The sequence below is a fragment of the Orycteropus afer genome, unplaced genomic scaffold (genome assembly GCF_000298275.1).
Source record: "Orycteropus afer afer isolate SDZICR_OR568_19922 unplaced genomic scaffold, OryAfe1.0 scaffold00752, whole genome shotgun sequence".
Taxonomy (NCBI): domain Eukaryota; kingdom Metazoa; phylum Chordata; class Mammalia; order Tubulidentata; family Orycteropodidae; genus Orycteropus; species Orycteropus afer.
In genome coordinates this window covers 773,308-788,940 of record NW_006922339.1, presented here as the reverse complement: position 1 = coordinate 788,940, position 15,633 = coordinate 773,308, and positions in this window count along the sequence as shown.

The following is a 15,633-nucleotide window of genomic DNA, read 5'->3' as shown; positions in this document are numbered from 1 at the left end:
TTTTTATGACCTGTTCAATTTCTTCTTTTTTTATAGGTCTGTTCAAGTTTTCTGTCTCCGAGTGGGGTAGTTTAGGTAGGTCTTGTGATTCTAGAAACTTGTCTATCTCTTCTAGGTTCTCAAATCTATTGGAGTACAGTTTTTCATAATATTCTATTAGTATCTTTTTTATTTCAGTTGGTTCTGTTGTGATGACACTATTTTTGTTTACAATCTTGTGATTTGGATCTTCTCTTTCTTTTCTTTTGTTAGGTCTGCCAAGGGTTTATGGATTTTGTTAATCTTTTCAAAGAACCAGCTTTTTATTTTGTTGATTTTCTCTATTATTTTTTTTTCTGTTTCTTTTATTTCTGCTCTGATCTTTATTATTTCTTTGCTTCTAGATACTGTAGGATTCTTTTGTTGTTCTATTTCTAGTTGGAGTTGATGAGTTAGAGTGTTAATTTTGTTTCTTTCTTCTTTTTTGATGTATGCATTTATTGCTATAAACTGTCATCTGAGTACTGCTTTTGCTGTGTCCCATAGGTTTTGGTATGATGTATCTTCATTCTCATTTATTTCTAAGAATTTTTTTTATTTCAGTTTTTATCTGTTCTGTTACCCAGTAGTTTTTGAGCAGTGAGTTGTTCAGCTTCCATATGTTTGATGCTTTTTCCTTGCTCTTCTATTATTAATTTCTAATTTTATAGCGTTGTGGTCCAAGAAGATGCTTTGCAGTATGTCAAGGCTTTTGAATTTATTGAGACTTGTTTTACGTCCTAATATATGGTCTGTTTTGGAGAAGGATGCATGTGCACTGGAGAAGAATGTGAATTGTGCTTTTGTTGGGTGAAATGCTCTGTATATGTGTACAAGGTCGAGTTGATTGATTGTATTGTTGAGTTCTTCTGTATCTTTGTTGAGTTTTTTTCTAGTTGACCTCTCCCTCTTTGAAAGTGGTGTGTTAAAGTCTCCTACTACTATCGTACAGTTGTCTATTATCCCTTTTAATTCAGTTAATATTCACTTTGTGTGTTTTGGAGCATTTTCATTGGGTGCATAAATATTTGTTATTGTAATGTCTTCTTTGTCAATTGACCCTTTCAGCTTCATATAATGTCCCTCTCCATCTCTTATGAAGTTTTTCACCTTAATGTCTCTTTCATCAGAAGTCGGTATTGCTACTTCTATTCTTTTTTGGTTTCCATTGACTTGGTATTTATTTATTTATTTTTTCCATCCCTTAACTCTTAATTTGTTTTTATCTTTGTGTCTAAGGTGGGTCTCTTGTAGGCTGCATATCAATGGGTCTTCTTTTCTTATCCAGACTGTCACTCTCTTTCTCTTGATAAGTGCATTTAGTCCATTCACATTGAGTGTAATTAGTGATAGGTATGAATTGATTGCTGTCATTCTCTTGTTTTTTTGTTGTTCTTGTTGTGTTGTTGGTGTTTCCTTGGTCCATATACTTTTCTGTGCTGAGTTCGGTTTGTTGGCTAATGCTTTCTCCCTCTTCTTCTTTATTGTTGGTTTTGTGCTTATTAAACTAATATGTTTTCCTTCCTTCTGGATTTGCTTAGGGGGATTGTTACTTTTCTCTGTGGTTACCTTGGAGTCTATTTTTGTCTCTACATTTTTAGAACAGTGCATACTGTGAAGACATTGTCCTGTTTTCCTCTTCATTGGAAGTTTGTACCTAGAAGTTTTATTCCCTCTGATAGGTTAGTTGCTGTTGTTGTGTGCTGATTGACTTCCTTGGTTGTTAGAGTACAGTGTTTAATGGTCTTATTTTGAGTTTCCATTTCTGATTTGGTTTTAGTGTTGATGCCACGTATCCTAATTTTTTTGATCTCTGTTGTGGGTTCTCTACTGGAAGAACTTCCTTAAGCATTCGTGTAGGGTTGGTCTGGTTTTTACAAAATCCCTTAATTTCCATTTGTCTGAGAATGTCTTGATTTTGCCCTCATATTTGATGGCTGATTTGGCTGGATATAGGATTCTTGGTTGGAAGTTCTTTTCCTTCAGTGTTTTATACATGCCATCCCATTGCCTTCTTCCCTGCATGGTTTCTGCTGAGTAATCGGAGCTCAGCCTAACTGTTTGGTTATTATAAGTAATATTTCTTTTGTCTCAGGCAGCTCTCAAAATTTTTCTTTGTCTGTGTTTTGGAGAGTTTGATTATAATATGCCTTGGTGTTTTTCTCTTTGGATCTATCTTGTGTGGGGTTCTGTGAGCTTCTTGGACAAATACCTTTTCTTCTTTCATGATATGGGGGAAGTTTTCTGTTAGCAGGTCTTCCACAATTTGCTCTGTGTTTTTTTTTTTTTTTTTTTGCCTCTTCTTGTTCTGGAATTCCAATGAGTCTTATTTTATTTTATTTTTTTCATGTCATCCCATATAATTCTTAGGTTCTCTTCATTTCTCTTAAATCTTTGTTTTGATTTTTCTTTATCCAGGCTCTGTCTGGGGATTTGTCTTCTAGTTGAGATATACATTCTTCAGCCAGTTCTAACCTACTCTTTTGTGCTTCTACTGTGTTGTGTTATTTTGTAATTTTGGTATTCATCTTCTGGATTTCTAACTGCTATTTTTGTATGAGTTTTGATTATGTATTAATCTTATTATTTTGTTCTTGAATGATTTTCCTGAGTTCTTCCAGGGAACTGTCTGTGTTCTCCTTATTCTGTTTGGGGTTTCTTTAGGCTCTTGTAAAGCTCTATAAATATATCTTCTAATTCCTTCTCAGATAATTCTGTTGCCTCCTCTTCCTCCATGTTTAATGAGACCTTTGTTTGTGGTTTTGCTTCTAATGCCTTGCCCTGTTTTTTTTTTTTTTGTTTGATTTGAGGTTGCCTGTTGTTTCCTAGACATTTTGAGGCTATCTTTAACTGTTGGTTATATATTGATTTGTTTTGTCTTCGTTTTATTATTAAATATTTTGAAAAGGTGAAGCTGGTGTATTTTATTTATTTATTTATTCATGTATGCTGGGTTGCTTTGCAGTTTTCTTGGTGATGGTGGAATCACTGTGTGGAATGTGGATATGGGTTTCTGTTTGTCGTAAAGAGGGTTTAGAATTTGTACCAGGAAGTTTTATGGTGGCTGAATGTGGTTTCTTCTATTGGATGAGTGAAGTTGTTGGTGGAGAAGGTGAGAGCAGAAGAAGAAAAGCTTGCTGTTGCTAGGGATGGTTTCTAGGGCTTTGAGTGAGCTGCTACTGATGACATCATACTGTTATTTACAGGCCCACAGCTCAATTTCTGTGAAGACTCCAGTTGTTAGGGGGTCGCCACTTTCTACCAGGCTCAGACACACGCAAAAACCCCATTCCTGAGGTCTCTCAGAGCCAAAAAGCGGACCCAAGAACTTCCCGGCTCTGCAATCCGCTGAAGGGGTTTCTCTCTCTGGCCCCACCTGCCCACGGTGCTGGCCCAATCTGCCCAGATGTGATCCGCTTGGGAGTTCCTCTGTGAGTCTGCCCATCCATGGCACCAAATATCCACTTGGTTTCAGAGGCGGTGGAGTCAGGAGACTGCCTGCTAGTAATCTGTGGTCCCAGTATTACTGACTCAAGTGCAGACCTTTCAATGCCACTAAGCTGACCCAAGCCTACTCAGTAAGCTGCTGCAGGGGGAGCGGGCCTGCCATCCTGGAGCACCAATGGACTCTCTGCTAGGGTTTCAGCAGCGCTGGAGTCAGGAGAGTGCCTACTAGTAGTCTGTGGTCCCAGTATTACTGATAAAGTCAAGTGCAGACCTCTCAGTGCCATTAAGTTGACCCAAGCCTACTCAGTGACCCGCTGGGGGAGGGGGGAGTGGGCCCACCCTCCTGGAGCACCAATGGACTCTCTGTTCAGTTTTCAGTAGCGCTGGACTTGCCTGTTTGCACCTAGCCAACCCAAGTCACTGATAAAATCAGGTGCTGAAAGTTGATCCTTGGGGTGATGGCTGGTTTGCTGGTGTGGTATGTCTTCTGCCTTAACCCAGGAAGGTCTCCAATGGCCTTTCTTGGCTGCCTGTCCAGGCTCCGCAGTATAGATCTTCTTATTTTTTTCCCCTGTTCCTTTCTTGTCTCTAATTCTACTCCTCTGAGTTTGGTGCACTCTGACTCAGTGAGCTGTTCAGAGCACCAAAATCCTTAATTTAAACCGCTGTACCTAGTTTTTCAAGCACTAAGAAACTAGAGGGAAATAGCATGGTAATTACTGATGAGACTCCATTTTGAATCCCTAGGAAATGACTTTTGAAGTGAAGTCTTGAACATTGACAAGGAGTTTACCAAGAAGACGAGGAGGATGGGACATTTCAGGGAAAAGGGCAGATTCTTGAACAGAGCATAAAGATAAGGAAATTTTTGGTTTGCTTGGAGACCTGTGAGCAGCTCATTGTCACAGCTTATGAACAGGGTAGATGGGAAGTTGAGAGAGGGCTGATGAGAGACAAAGCTGGAAAAATGATTTGGGGTGAACCTTGAAATGCATGTGGGGAAAAAACACAAAAGATTTTACTATCAAGGCTTTGTCCTAATCCATCCTGACCTTCCCCCCAGTTAATCTGAATTATTGAGGTTTGACTCCACATTCAGTTTCTCTAAGATTTGCTTGATTTCTCTTAGATGTGGAGCCGGTGTTTATTCTCAGAGCACTCTGTGTACATACTCTGCCCGTGGAGTTGCCTGGGATGAGCTGCGGGTCCTCTGAGAACTGCTTCCTGTTTGGTCTGGTAACTCCTAAGCCTGCCTTTCTTTCCTGAAGTCTGCAGTTGTGGAAATATGCAGTATTTGAAGTTTGGAGGAGATCAATTTTTCATCCTTTCTTTAGTGGGATAAAGAATATCTCAAACAGCACTGGAGACCAGAGAGCTCTGAGAAGTTTTGAAATAGCTTGGGAAATACACCACATGCTTCACAGTTCATTTTTCCCTTCTCTCTTTTCATGGTTTCACTTAATTAAAATATTGTAATGCAAGAAAGAGAGACAACAAATATAGTAAAGACAGGAAATGGGTTCACTTTTAAACTGACTATAAGCAAGCATGGGAATTGTTGTATGAAATAATGCTAAGCATTTAGTAAGGTAAACTTGAAATGTTTTTCCTGCCTGTGAGGCAGTAAAAAAAACTGTAAGCTCCAACACAATCATTAATGAAATCCATAGCCAGTGTGACACACATCCCTGCCCCCGTTCTCCAAATCAAAGAAAAAATTGGAACATTTTTGGTCCAAGTTTTACAGATGTTAAGCATTTTGTGATATTACTTAGAGGGTTTTCTGAGCTACATTAAAGTTGAACCACTAGGGTGTTGATACATTTGGGCCCCATGATAAAGTATACATGAAAAGGAATTGTGAGACATTGGCTGTTATGTGATGGTGACAATTAGGTTACTGCTTTAAAAAATACATATCCTGGACACATCTATAGGAGCTTTTTAGGGAATTTTGAGTAGAAGTAGAGTAAAGGCAGTTGGTAATTTCTCTGGTTGCCTCTGGCAGGTGGACATAATTTAACAATACCCGTCAGATATGACAAATTGTTTTTGAGTTACATTAGGGCCTTAATAAGATCACATCTGTTCATATATCCTCTTTAACCACAGAGCCTGATTTAGAGAGTTTTCATACTGGTACAATATTGTTGTTTAAATATTTAGAGGGGTCTAGACATGTATCATAAAATAATAGACTCTTGTGTATAAAAACACAGTCCTTTTATTCTCAGTGTTTTTGCTTTCATGGACCTTGCCTCATTCTCTCTACTTGAGTGAACCACATGTTGCTTCTGAGAGCCAGGGAACATATTTCATTCTATGCTGGAGTTAGTGTTTTAGAGCTAGAAAAGGCCTTAGAGAGCGACTCTCCCAGGCCCCTTGCTTTTGGGGTTAGGAATCTGAGATCCAGACTCAGTAAGGGACTTGTTTAGGGTTTCTCACCCCACTGGTGGCAGAGCCAGTATTACAATTTAGATCGGCCAGTTTACAGTTCCGCAGTCTTTCTATTGTGCTGGAACTTCACTTTGGGCTACAAAACACACACACACACACACACACACACCCATAGACACATAGGACTGGCTTACATGTCAGAGTTGATGATGGCCGTAGGGAAGACCACAATCTTTGTTTATATATTAAAATTCAAAGTCCACTTGGACCTGGTTCTAAGTTTCCTTTACCAGCTTGTTCTCTGTTCCCTTCCTGCCTACATGCCCAAGCAGACTTCTCTTGTGTCCCTGACCTCATCCCATGAGTTTCCACTCTGCCCACACTACTCCCCTTCTGGAATGTGCCCTTCTTGCTATTTTCTCTTTCTTTGGTGTCCAGCATAAGCTCCCTTTTTAGCACGAGGTTTTCCCAGCCCACAGTGATTTGTTATGTTGAATCATGTGAAAATGCTGTTTGGTAGGTCAAAAAGGTCAAATAGTGGCAATATCCTAAGATTCAACCTATTCTTTTTGAAATACCTATGCCATTTATTGACATCTTATCCTATTTGCTGTCTCTTTTTAAATAAACTTTTATATTTTGAAATAAATTTTGATTTTAAAAAAGTTACAAAGGTGATGTAGACAGTTTCCTATATCTTTCATCTAGTTTCAGTTTTTCCTAATATTATCATTGCACATTACTGTGGTACATTTGTCAAATCTGCAAAATCAACCCTGGTACATTACTAATAGCTAAAACTTCAGACTTTATTTGAATTATTGAGCCAGTTTTTCTATTTGGAAAACAGCTAACTGGCCAGCTGACTGGAAGAGAGCCATATTTGTGCCTGTTTCAAAGAAAGATGATCCAACAGAATACAGAAATTATTGAAAAATAAAATATCATTAATAGAACATACAAAAATTTTGCTGAAAATAATTAAAAAATTGTTGTAGCAGTACATAGACAAGGAACTGCCAGAAAGTCAAGCCAGATTCAGGAGAGGATGTGGAATGAGGGATAACATTGGTTATGTTAGATGGATCTTGGTTGAAAGCAGAGAATACCAGAAAGATGTTTACCTGTATTTTATTGACTGTGCAAAGGCATTTGATTATGAGGTTTAAAACAAATTATGGATAACATTGCAAAGAATGGAAATTCCGGAACACTTAATTTTGTGAGGAACCTGCACTTAGGCCAATCAATACGCAATCATTTGAACAGAACAAGGGAATACTGTGTGGTTTTAAGTCATGAGAGTTGTGTGCCACAGTTGCATTGTTTCACGTACTTATCCAGTCTATATGCTGAGCAAATAATCTGAGAAGCTGGACTGTATTAAGAAGAACACAGCATTAGGATGGGAGGAAAATGCATTAACAACCTGTGATATGCAGATGACACACCCTCGTTTGCTGAAGGTGAAGATGACTTGAAGCAGTTACTGATGAAGATCCAAGACTATAGTCTTCAGTATGGATTGTACATCAGCATTAAGGAAAAATAAATTCTCACAACTGGACTAATAGCAATATCATGATAAATGGATGAAAGATTGAAGTTGTAAAAGATTTCATTTTACTTGGGTTCACAATCAATGCCCATAGAAGCAGCAGTTAAAAAATCAAGTCACTATTGGATTGGGTAAATCTGCTGAAAAAGACGTCTTTAAAGTGTTAAAGAGCAAAGATGTCACCTTGAAGACTTATGTGCGCCTGACCTAACCACCAAACCATTGTATTTTCAATCATCTCATATGCATGTGAAGGCTGAGTAATTAATAAGGAAGACTAAAAAAGAATTTTGATGCATTTAAATTATGGTGTTGAGAAAACTGCTGACAGGACTGCCAGAAAAACAAACCAGTCTGTCTTTGGAAGAAGTACATCTGGAATGCTCCTTAGAAGCAAGGATGGTGAGACTTAATCTCTCATACTTTGGTCTGTTATCAGGAGGAACCAGTCCCTGAAGAAGGACGTCATTCTTGGTAAAGTAGAGGCTCAATGAAAAAAAGGAAGATCCTCAATGGGATGGATTGACACAGTGGCTGTGTCAATGGGTCAAACATGGCAATGACTGTGAGGATGGCACAGGACCAAGCAATATTGCACACAGGGTTCCTGTGAGTCAGGACCAACTTGACGGCACCTAACAACAACAGTTTTTCTATTAATGCCCTTTTTTGTGTTCCAGGATCCTATCCAGGGTTCCACATTGCATTTAAATTAACTGTCATGTCTCCTTAGTCTCCTCTTGTTGGTTACAATTCAGTCTCCCTTGTTTTTCATGACCTTGACAGTTTTCAGAAGCACTTGTCAGGTAACTTGTAGAATGATCCTCAATTTGAGTTTGTCTGTTGTATTTTCTCAAGATTCCACTGAAGCTATAGATTTTTGGGAAAAATACCAGGTCAACAGATCACATCAAGGGGCACTTGATAACAAAATGGTTTATCACTGGTGATGCTAAGCTTTATCACTTGGTTCAGGTATTTGTTTGCCGGATTTCTCCATTGTAAAGTTACTGCATTTGTTTAACCTCTTTTCATGGTAATGTCTCACCACTCCAGTTAGATTAATGATTCATTCTTAGGAAAAGTGTATCTTTTATAATTCTTATGTCTTTCATTGTGCCTAGTACCATGGCATGTTTTGTACAGAGTAAGTGCTCCACAAAAATCAGTTGAGAGATCATTAAATAAATGATTTAATTTCAGACTGGTAGAGGTGTTTGGTTTAAACAAAGCAAAAAAATAAAGTAAAATCCCAACCCACTGCATTCTCCCCGTAACTAGCCTGGTGGTCTTTGTTCACTGTACTCAGTAGGAAGGTTGGACAATCTACTTCTGTAGTGATACTGCCTCAGAAACCCAAGGAGGGGTCACTATAAGTCGGGTTTGACTCGACAGCAATGAGTTTTTTAGTTGAGTCTAATGGTAAATTCCATAATAATAATAATGATAATAATTATTATTATTTAAGTCCAAACTACCATGAAGAAGAGTATTTTGCTGTCTTTGGCCAATCAGAGTTGCTAGATCAGGTACCATTGTATCAGGAGGCACACACATATGCTTTTGTAGCATCTGCTGACTCAGAGAGTGTCCCTATTTGCAGACATTATTACAAATACATGTTGGAGGATTTGATGGTTCTAGAGGTAAGGTGTTGTATAATGGATTGTTCCTGCTCCAAAAGAATTACCTCTGTGAATGTGTTTTATTTCATTGTCATAAAAATATTTTTCCATATTTTTATTATGGTAACTAAATATATATATGAACCAAGACACTTGACATCCAGCAGTCTTCATATGTCCAGTTCAGTGGCATTAATTACGTTCATCTTATCTATTCCCAAATTATACCATTACCCTTAGTGTCCTCTCAGCATTGAGTCTTCCTTTCTCCCTCCTTTCTTCCCAGCTACCACTGGTAACCACTGATTAAATTCAGTCCCTATATACTTGCCTATTCTAGATATTTCATATAAATGGGATTATACAATATTTGGCCTATTGTGACCAGTTTATTTTACTGAGCATAATGATTTCAAGGTGTGTCCATGGTGTAGCGTGTATTAGAGCTTCATTTCTCTTTATGGCTGAGTAATTGTATTATCTGTTGTATATATGTACTGTATTTTGTTTATCCACTCATCTGTTCATGAACATTTAGACTTTTTGGCTGTTTGAACAATTCTATAAGGAACAATTCAGTAAGAAACATTTCTGAAATACTTATCTATGCAGGTGTTTTGCAGAGCATGGTGTTGAGAGCCATCCTTTTGGGTTGTTATGACCTTTTAGGAGGGTAGGAACATTTAGGATCTGACCTAAAGAAAAATGGGAGAAATACAATGAGAAATGTTATTATTTTAAGGTTAAAAATGAAATGCTTGAAAATAAAAGAAGGAAGGAGTAGTTCTTTCACAAACCCCTTTAATACAGACCTTAGCAGTAGGTCTTACAGGGATAGTTGATTCTTCTTTCTACTGTGATTGAAAACTTGATATTCCATTATGATGATTTAGCTTTAGTTCTAAAGGTATATGTAGGAATTAGAATAGCTTGATTTATCATTCCATTTAAAGAGGTTCTTTTATTGAATCTTTCTTTATATGGAGGGGAAAAAAAAAACAACTTTCAACAAATGTAAATTAATTCATACTAGTTTTTCAGTCTGAGGATCTCATGATAACTACACTTGCTTCATGCTTTATTATGTAATTTAAATTTTCATATCTTTTTTTATTAGCAGTAAAGCAGGTTTAGAAAAAATAATTAGATTATGAGGTTAAGCCACACTTAAGATAAAAATGACAGTTCAATAAAAAAATGTTCAATATAATTTCTATCTTTTAAAATAAAATACAGCCGCTAAGAGATTTAATTACGGTATTATTCAAATAAATTTTACTTCTACATTGAAAATACTCAAGAAAGAAACTCCAAGAAAAGCACTTACTTAACAAGAAAAAAGGTAATGCGATACATAAAATTATAATTTATGAAATATGATAGGGCCCAGACAAGAGAAGAAATAACATAATTGAATGACTTTTCCTAAAGAGATACACTGGGATTGGTTGTTACTTTGATGGTGAGCCACTATGTGGCCAAGTTGGCATTTTTACCTTTTGGGTGATCTTATAATACCATATCCTTTCATTAAAATGATCTGAACATCACCAGCAGACATTTCGTCGTAACCCCCCGAAACAACCCAAACCAGCTACCATTGAGTTGATCCCAACTCATGGTAACCCCACATGTGTCAGAATAGAATTGTATTCCATAGGACTTTGATGACTGATTTTTTTGAGGTAGATCACCAGACCTTTCTTTTAAGATTCCTCTGTGTAAATGTGAACTGCCCTCCTTTCAGTTAGTAGCCAAACACTTAACCATTTGTGCCACCTGGAAATTCCTCCATAGTCAGAGTCCTAGAATATTAGCCATAGAGGAAGCTTTGGAACCTAACCCTTTGTTTAACTTAAGAAGAACTTAAAGTCTCAAAACGTCAAGTAGCTTCCCTAGGCCCACTCTGTAGATGGCAGGTCTTCAGAGTCCCAATCTAGTTTTCATTTCACACCTCAGAAGGAACGTTGGGCAATCCTACTTCTGTAGTGATACTGCTTTGGAAACCCAAGGAGAGGTCGCTATGAGTTGGGGCCGACTCGATGGCACATAACAACAACAACAACAACACTGAATTATTATTAAAATTAATTATAAAATTAAAGCAAGTTTTTAGAAAAGTAAGTACCATTTAAAGAGTCAAATAGTAGTTCTTATGTTTAAGATTTATAATAAAAATCTAGTACTATTCTTCTCAAGCCTAAATCTATTTCCCCCAGGAAGCACCTTCAATTTTTCAAGCTGTTTTCTGCTATTTATCTTCACACTTAAGTATTTGAATAAGAGGCTTTTACCTTTATTTAGTAATTTTTTAAAAGAATGTAGACATGTATTGAAGTTGTTTTTTCTTATATTTCCTTTATACAACCAAGCTCATTATTTGTTTCTTTGCCTAACAGTGACTCTTAGAGTTGAATTATGGAAATTCTATTTGTTCAACAAATGTTTAGGGCTAGGCCCTATGCTTCTCATTGATTTATAGCTTTCAGATACAGCATGAAATGTAAAACATCATCTAGCTTAAGGTGACACCGTGATTTTCTTAATGATGATTAGCATTGTTTTAAGTCAGTATTTTTCCAACTGAGAGTTGTAACACATTAGTGAATTATAAAACCAATTTAGGGGGTTGTAATCAACATGTTAAAAAATAGAACAAAACAGAAAATACTAGTGTTCAATAAAAAATATTCAATATAATTCCTATCTTCTAATATAAAATACAGTCACTAAGAGATTTAATTATGACACATAATTAGGATAAATATTGATTTATACAACCTTTGTATCTGATATGTATATGTGTGTGTGTGTGTGTGTGTGTGTAAACATATACAAAAACCAAAACCCATTGCCATATAGAGAATACTGACTCATAGTGACCTGTTAGGGCAGCGTAGAACTGCCCCATAGGGTATCCCATGCTGTAAATCTTTATAAAAGTAGACTCCCTCATCTTTCTCCCACGGAACGGCTGGTAGTTTGAACCACCAACCTTTTGGATAGCAGCTAAATGCTTTAACCACTATGCCAGTATGTATGTATTTTATGTATTGGGTCCCAATATAAAATATATAAGGTTGAACATATGAAATTGCTGTTTCTATAGGTCAAAAATAGTCAAACGTTGGCACTTTCATGTGGTTTAACCTGTTGTGTCTTATTGTGGATCATGGAGAATATTGCTTTAAGTAATCTCAGTTTGTTTACATTGAAATAATAAATACTCTGTTTTCTTAGCTAAGCATCAATTTCTTCACCTATAAAATAAGAATAATAATTGTACCTACCTTAAAGATTAGGTGTGAGGATTAAATATGAATTATTTAGTGTGACCTCTTGCTAATTGTTGTTGGTTGGTGCTGTCAAGTTGATTCTGACTCACAGTGACTTGCATCTACAACAGAATGAAACACTGTCTGGTCTTGTGCCATCCTCACAAATGTTGCTATGTCAAAGCCCATTGTTGTTGCCACTGTGTCAATCCATCGCTTTGAGGGTCTTCCTCTTTTTCACTAACCCTCTACTTTACCAGCATGATGTCCTTCTACAGTCCTTCCTGATAACGTGTCCAAAGTAAGTGAGGCAAAGTCTCACCATCTTCCCTTCTAAGAAGAATTCTGGCTGTGCTTCCTCCAAGATAGATTTGTTTGTTCTTCTGGCAGTCCATAGTATATTCATTATTCTTCACCAACACCATAATTCAAAGGCATCAATTCTTCTTCAGCCTTCCTTATTCATTGTCCAGCTTTTACATGCATGTGAGATAATTGAAAATACCATGCCTTGGATCAGGCGCACCTTACTCCTCCAAGTGACATCTTTGCTTTAAAGAAGTCTTTTGCAGCTGATAAACATATTAATGTTATTGTTGTTGTTGTTATGTGCCGTCGAGTCGGCCCCAACTCATAGCGACCCCCCTCCTTGGGTTTCCGAGGCAGTATCACTACGGAAGTAGGATTGCCCAACCTTCCTTCCGAGGAGTGGCTGGTGGGTTTGAACCACCAGCCTTCTGGTTAACAGACAAGTGCTTTAGCCACTATGCTACCAGAGCTCCTAAACATATTAATAGTAAGCACCAAATAAATGTTAGGTACCACTAGTGTCATCATCATCCTGGCCTATGTATCTCGTTTGCAACAACCGTCCTTCTGTCAATGTCCATATGTTGCTATGTTGCTAAACAAGTTTCAGCAGAGCTTTCAGACTCAGGTGGGTGATGAAGAAAGTCTGAGTGATCTACTTCTGAAAAATCACTTAGTGAAAACCCTATGAATCACTGTGATCCAATCTGTAACCAATCATGGGGATGCTGCAGGGCTTGACAGTGTTTTGTTGCACTGCACAAGGGGTCACCATGAGTCAAGGGCCAACTACAAGGCAGCTAACAACAACAAAAAAAAACACCCAGCAAACCATTAGTATCAGTATCATCACTGCCCCATCCTGGTTCTGATCTGGCGATGGTCTTTGTTTCTCATTCACTATAAAAAAATCCTCTTTGAGATCTGTCAGCATTACTAAATCCATGCTTCTCTTATCTAGTGGATTGTACATGGAGGGTTGATTCTTTCAGTCACAGAGTGGTAGGTAGAACATTAGCAAAATCTGCATTCAGAGGTATCCAAGATGGTTTTAGATAGTACACATACAAAGTATGGGCCAGCATGGACTCACAAAGTGAGAGTACTGTCATCTTCACATCTCTCCTTTCAAAGAGCTGGGAAAAAACATCTGTTTGATGCTGGTGTGTCTTTAACACCTTCCTATAAAGGAAGACCTAGTGGTACAATTGTGGGGTACAATGGTTACACTCTTGGCTGCTAACCAAAAGGTGAGCAGTTCAAGCCTACCAGCTGCTCCGTGGGAGAAAAGACTTGGTAATCTGCTTTGTGTAAAGATTATAGCCTGGGAAACTCAGAGGGAGGGGCAATTCTACTGTCCAGCAGGGTTGCTGTGAGGTGGAATTGACTAGAGGGCATGTAACAACAAGGTTTAATAATAATTTTTTTTTTTTTTTTAAACAGAGAGTAGCCTCAGGCTCAGAACCTTCAGGATTCAAGGAACAGTAATTGGCAAGAGTTTAATTATTGTATTTTGTTTTCATGTTATTTATATTTATAATTCCATTTGGTCATTGGCAAATGTTATTGGCTTTCATTTTGAGATTGTGTAATGTTTCTTTTAAAAATAAATTTATTAAATTATTAAATAAATAGTACATGTGTATAGCATATAGGTATAGCAAATGTTCTGTAAGTGTACACTAATGACAAGTTTGAACCTGCTGATTTAATCCTAAATGAGGCCCAGAGAGGTAAAGCGCACTGTCTCTCCTATTATTAATATCTTGTACTTATGTGATATATTTTATAACTTATGAGCCAATATTGATATATCATTATTAACTAAAGTCCACAGTTTACTCTTTGTGTTGTGCAGGCCTATGTGTTTTGAGAAATGTATCACGTGTCCACCATGACAGTATCATACAGAATAGTTTCATTGCCCTAAAAATGCCCTGTGTTAACACCTGTTCATCCTACTCCACTTAGCCCTTCCTCCACTGATCATTTTACTGTATGATTCTAACTATATGACTTCTGGAAAAGGTAAAACATACAGTATGTAGTTTTTTCAGGCTGACTTCTTTCACTTAGCACTGGACATTTATGGTTCCTCCATGTCTTTTTGTAACTTTATAGCTCATTTATTTTATCACTAATAATACTTCAATGTATAGATATATCAGTTTTTTTTAATCCATTCACTTCTTGAAGGACATCTCAGTTGTTTCCAGTCTTTGGCCATTATGAATAAAGCTGCTATAAACATTCATGTGCAGGTTTTTATGTGGACATACCTTTTCATCTGATTTGAGTAAATATCTAGGAGCACAATTGCTAGATCACATGATAAGTCTATGTTTAGCTTTGTAAGAAACTTCCAGACTATCTTCCAAATGACTACCATTTTCCATTCCTACAAGCAATGAGTAAGAATTCTTGTGTATATCCCAAATCGAGTGACGAACACAATAACACAAAAGAAAAGAAAGACACAGAGAGGTGCACAAGAGGTATAGACAACAAAGATAAACCCTTTTATGTATACAATACTGTGTTATCATTGATAACAAACATTAATCTATGAGTTACTAGATGGGTAGACAGGCTGAATGATCAGGTATGTCTAGGCAAAAGGGCATATATCCATGACCACAAATAAGGTTGTTGTTGTTGTTGTTGTTATGTGCCGTCGAGTCAGCCCTGACTCATAGCGACCCCTCCTTGGGTTTCCGAGGCAGTATCACTACGGAAGTAGGATTGCCCAACCTTCCTTCCGAGGAGTGGCTGGTGGGTTTGAACCACCAGCCTTCTGGTTAGCAGTCAAGTGCCTTAGCCACTATGCTACCAGAGCTCCCACAAATAAGGTAGGCAGACAATATTTCTACATGTGTATTTGTATATGCTGTATGAATGTCCATATAAATAGAACTAATGGGGCAAAGTTATCATAACTTCTTAGCCACAGTCAGCCACCTTGATGGAGTGAGTTGTTGGACCTGTGGGCTTGGGACCGTGGTCA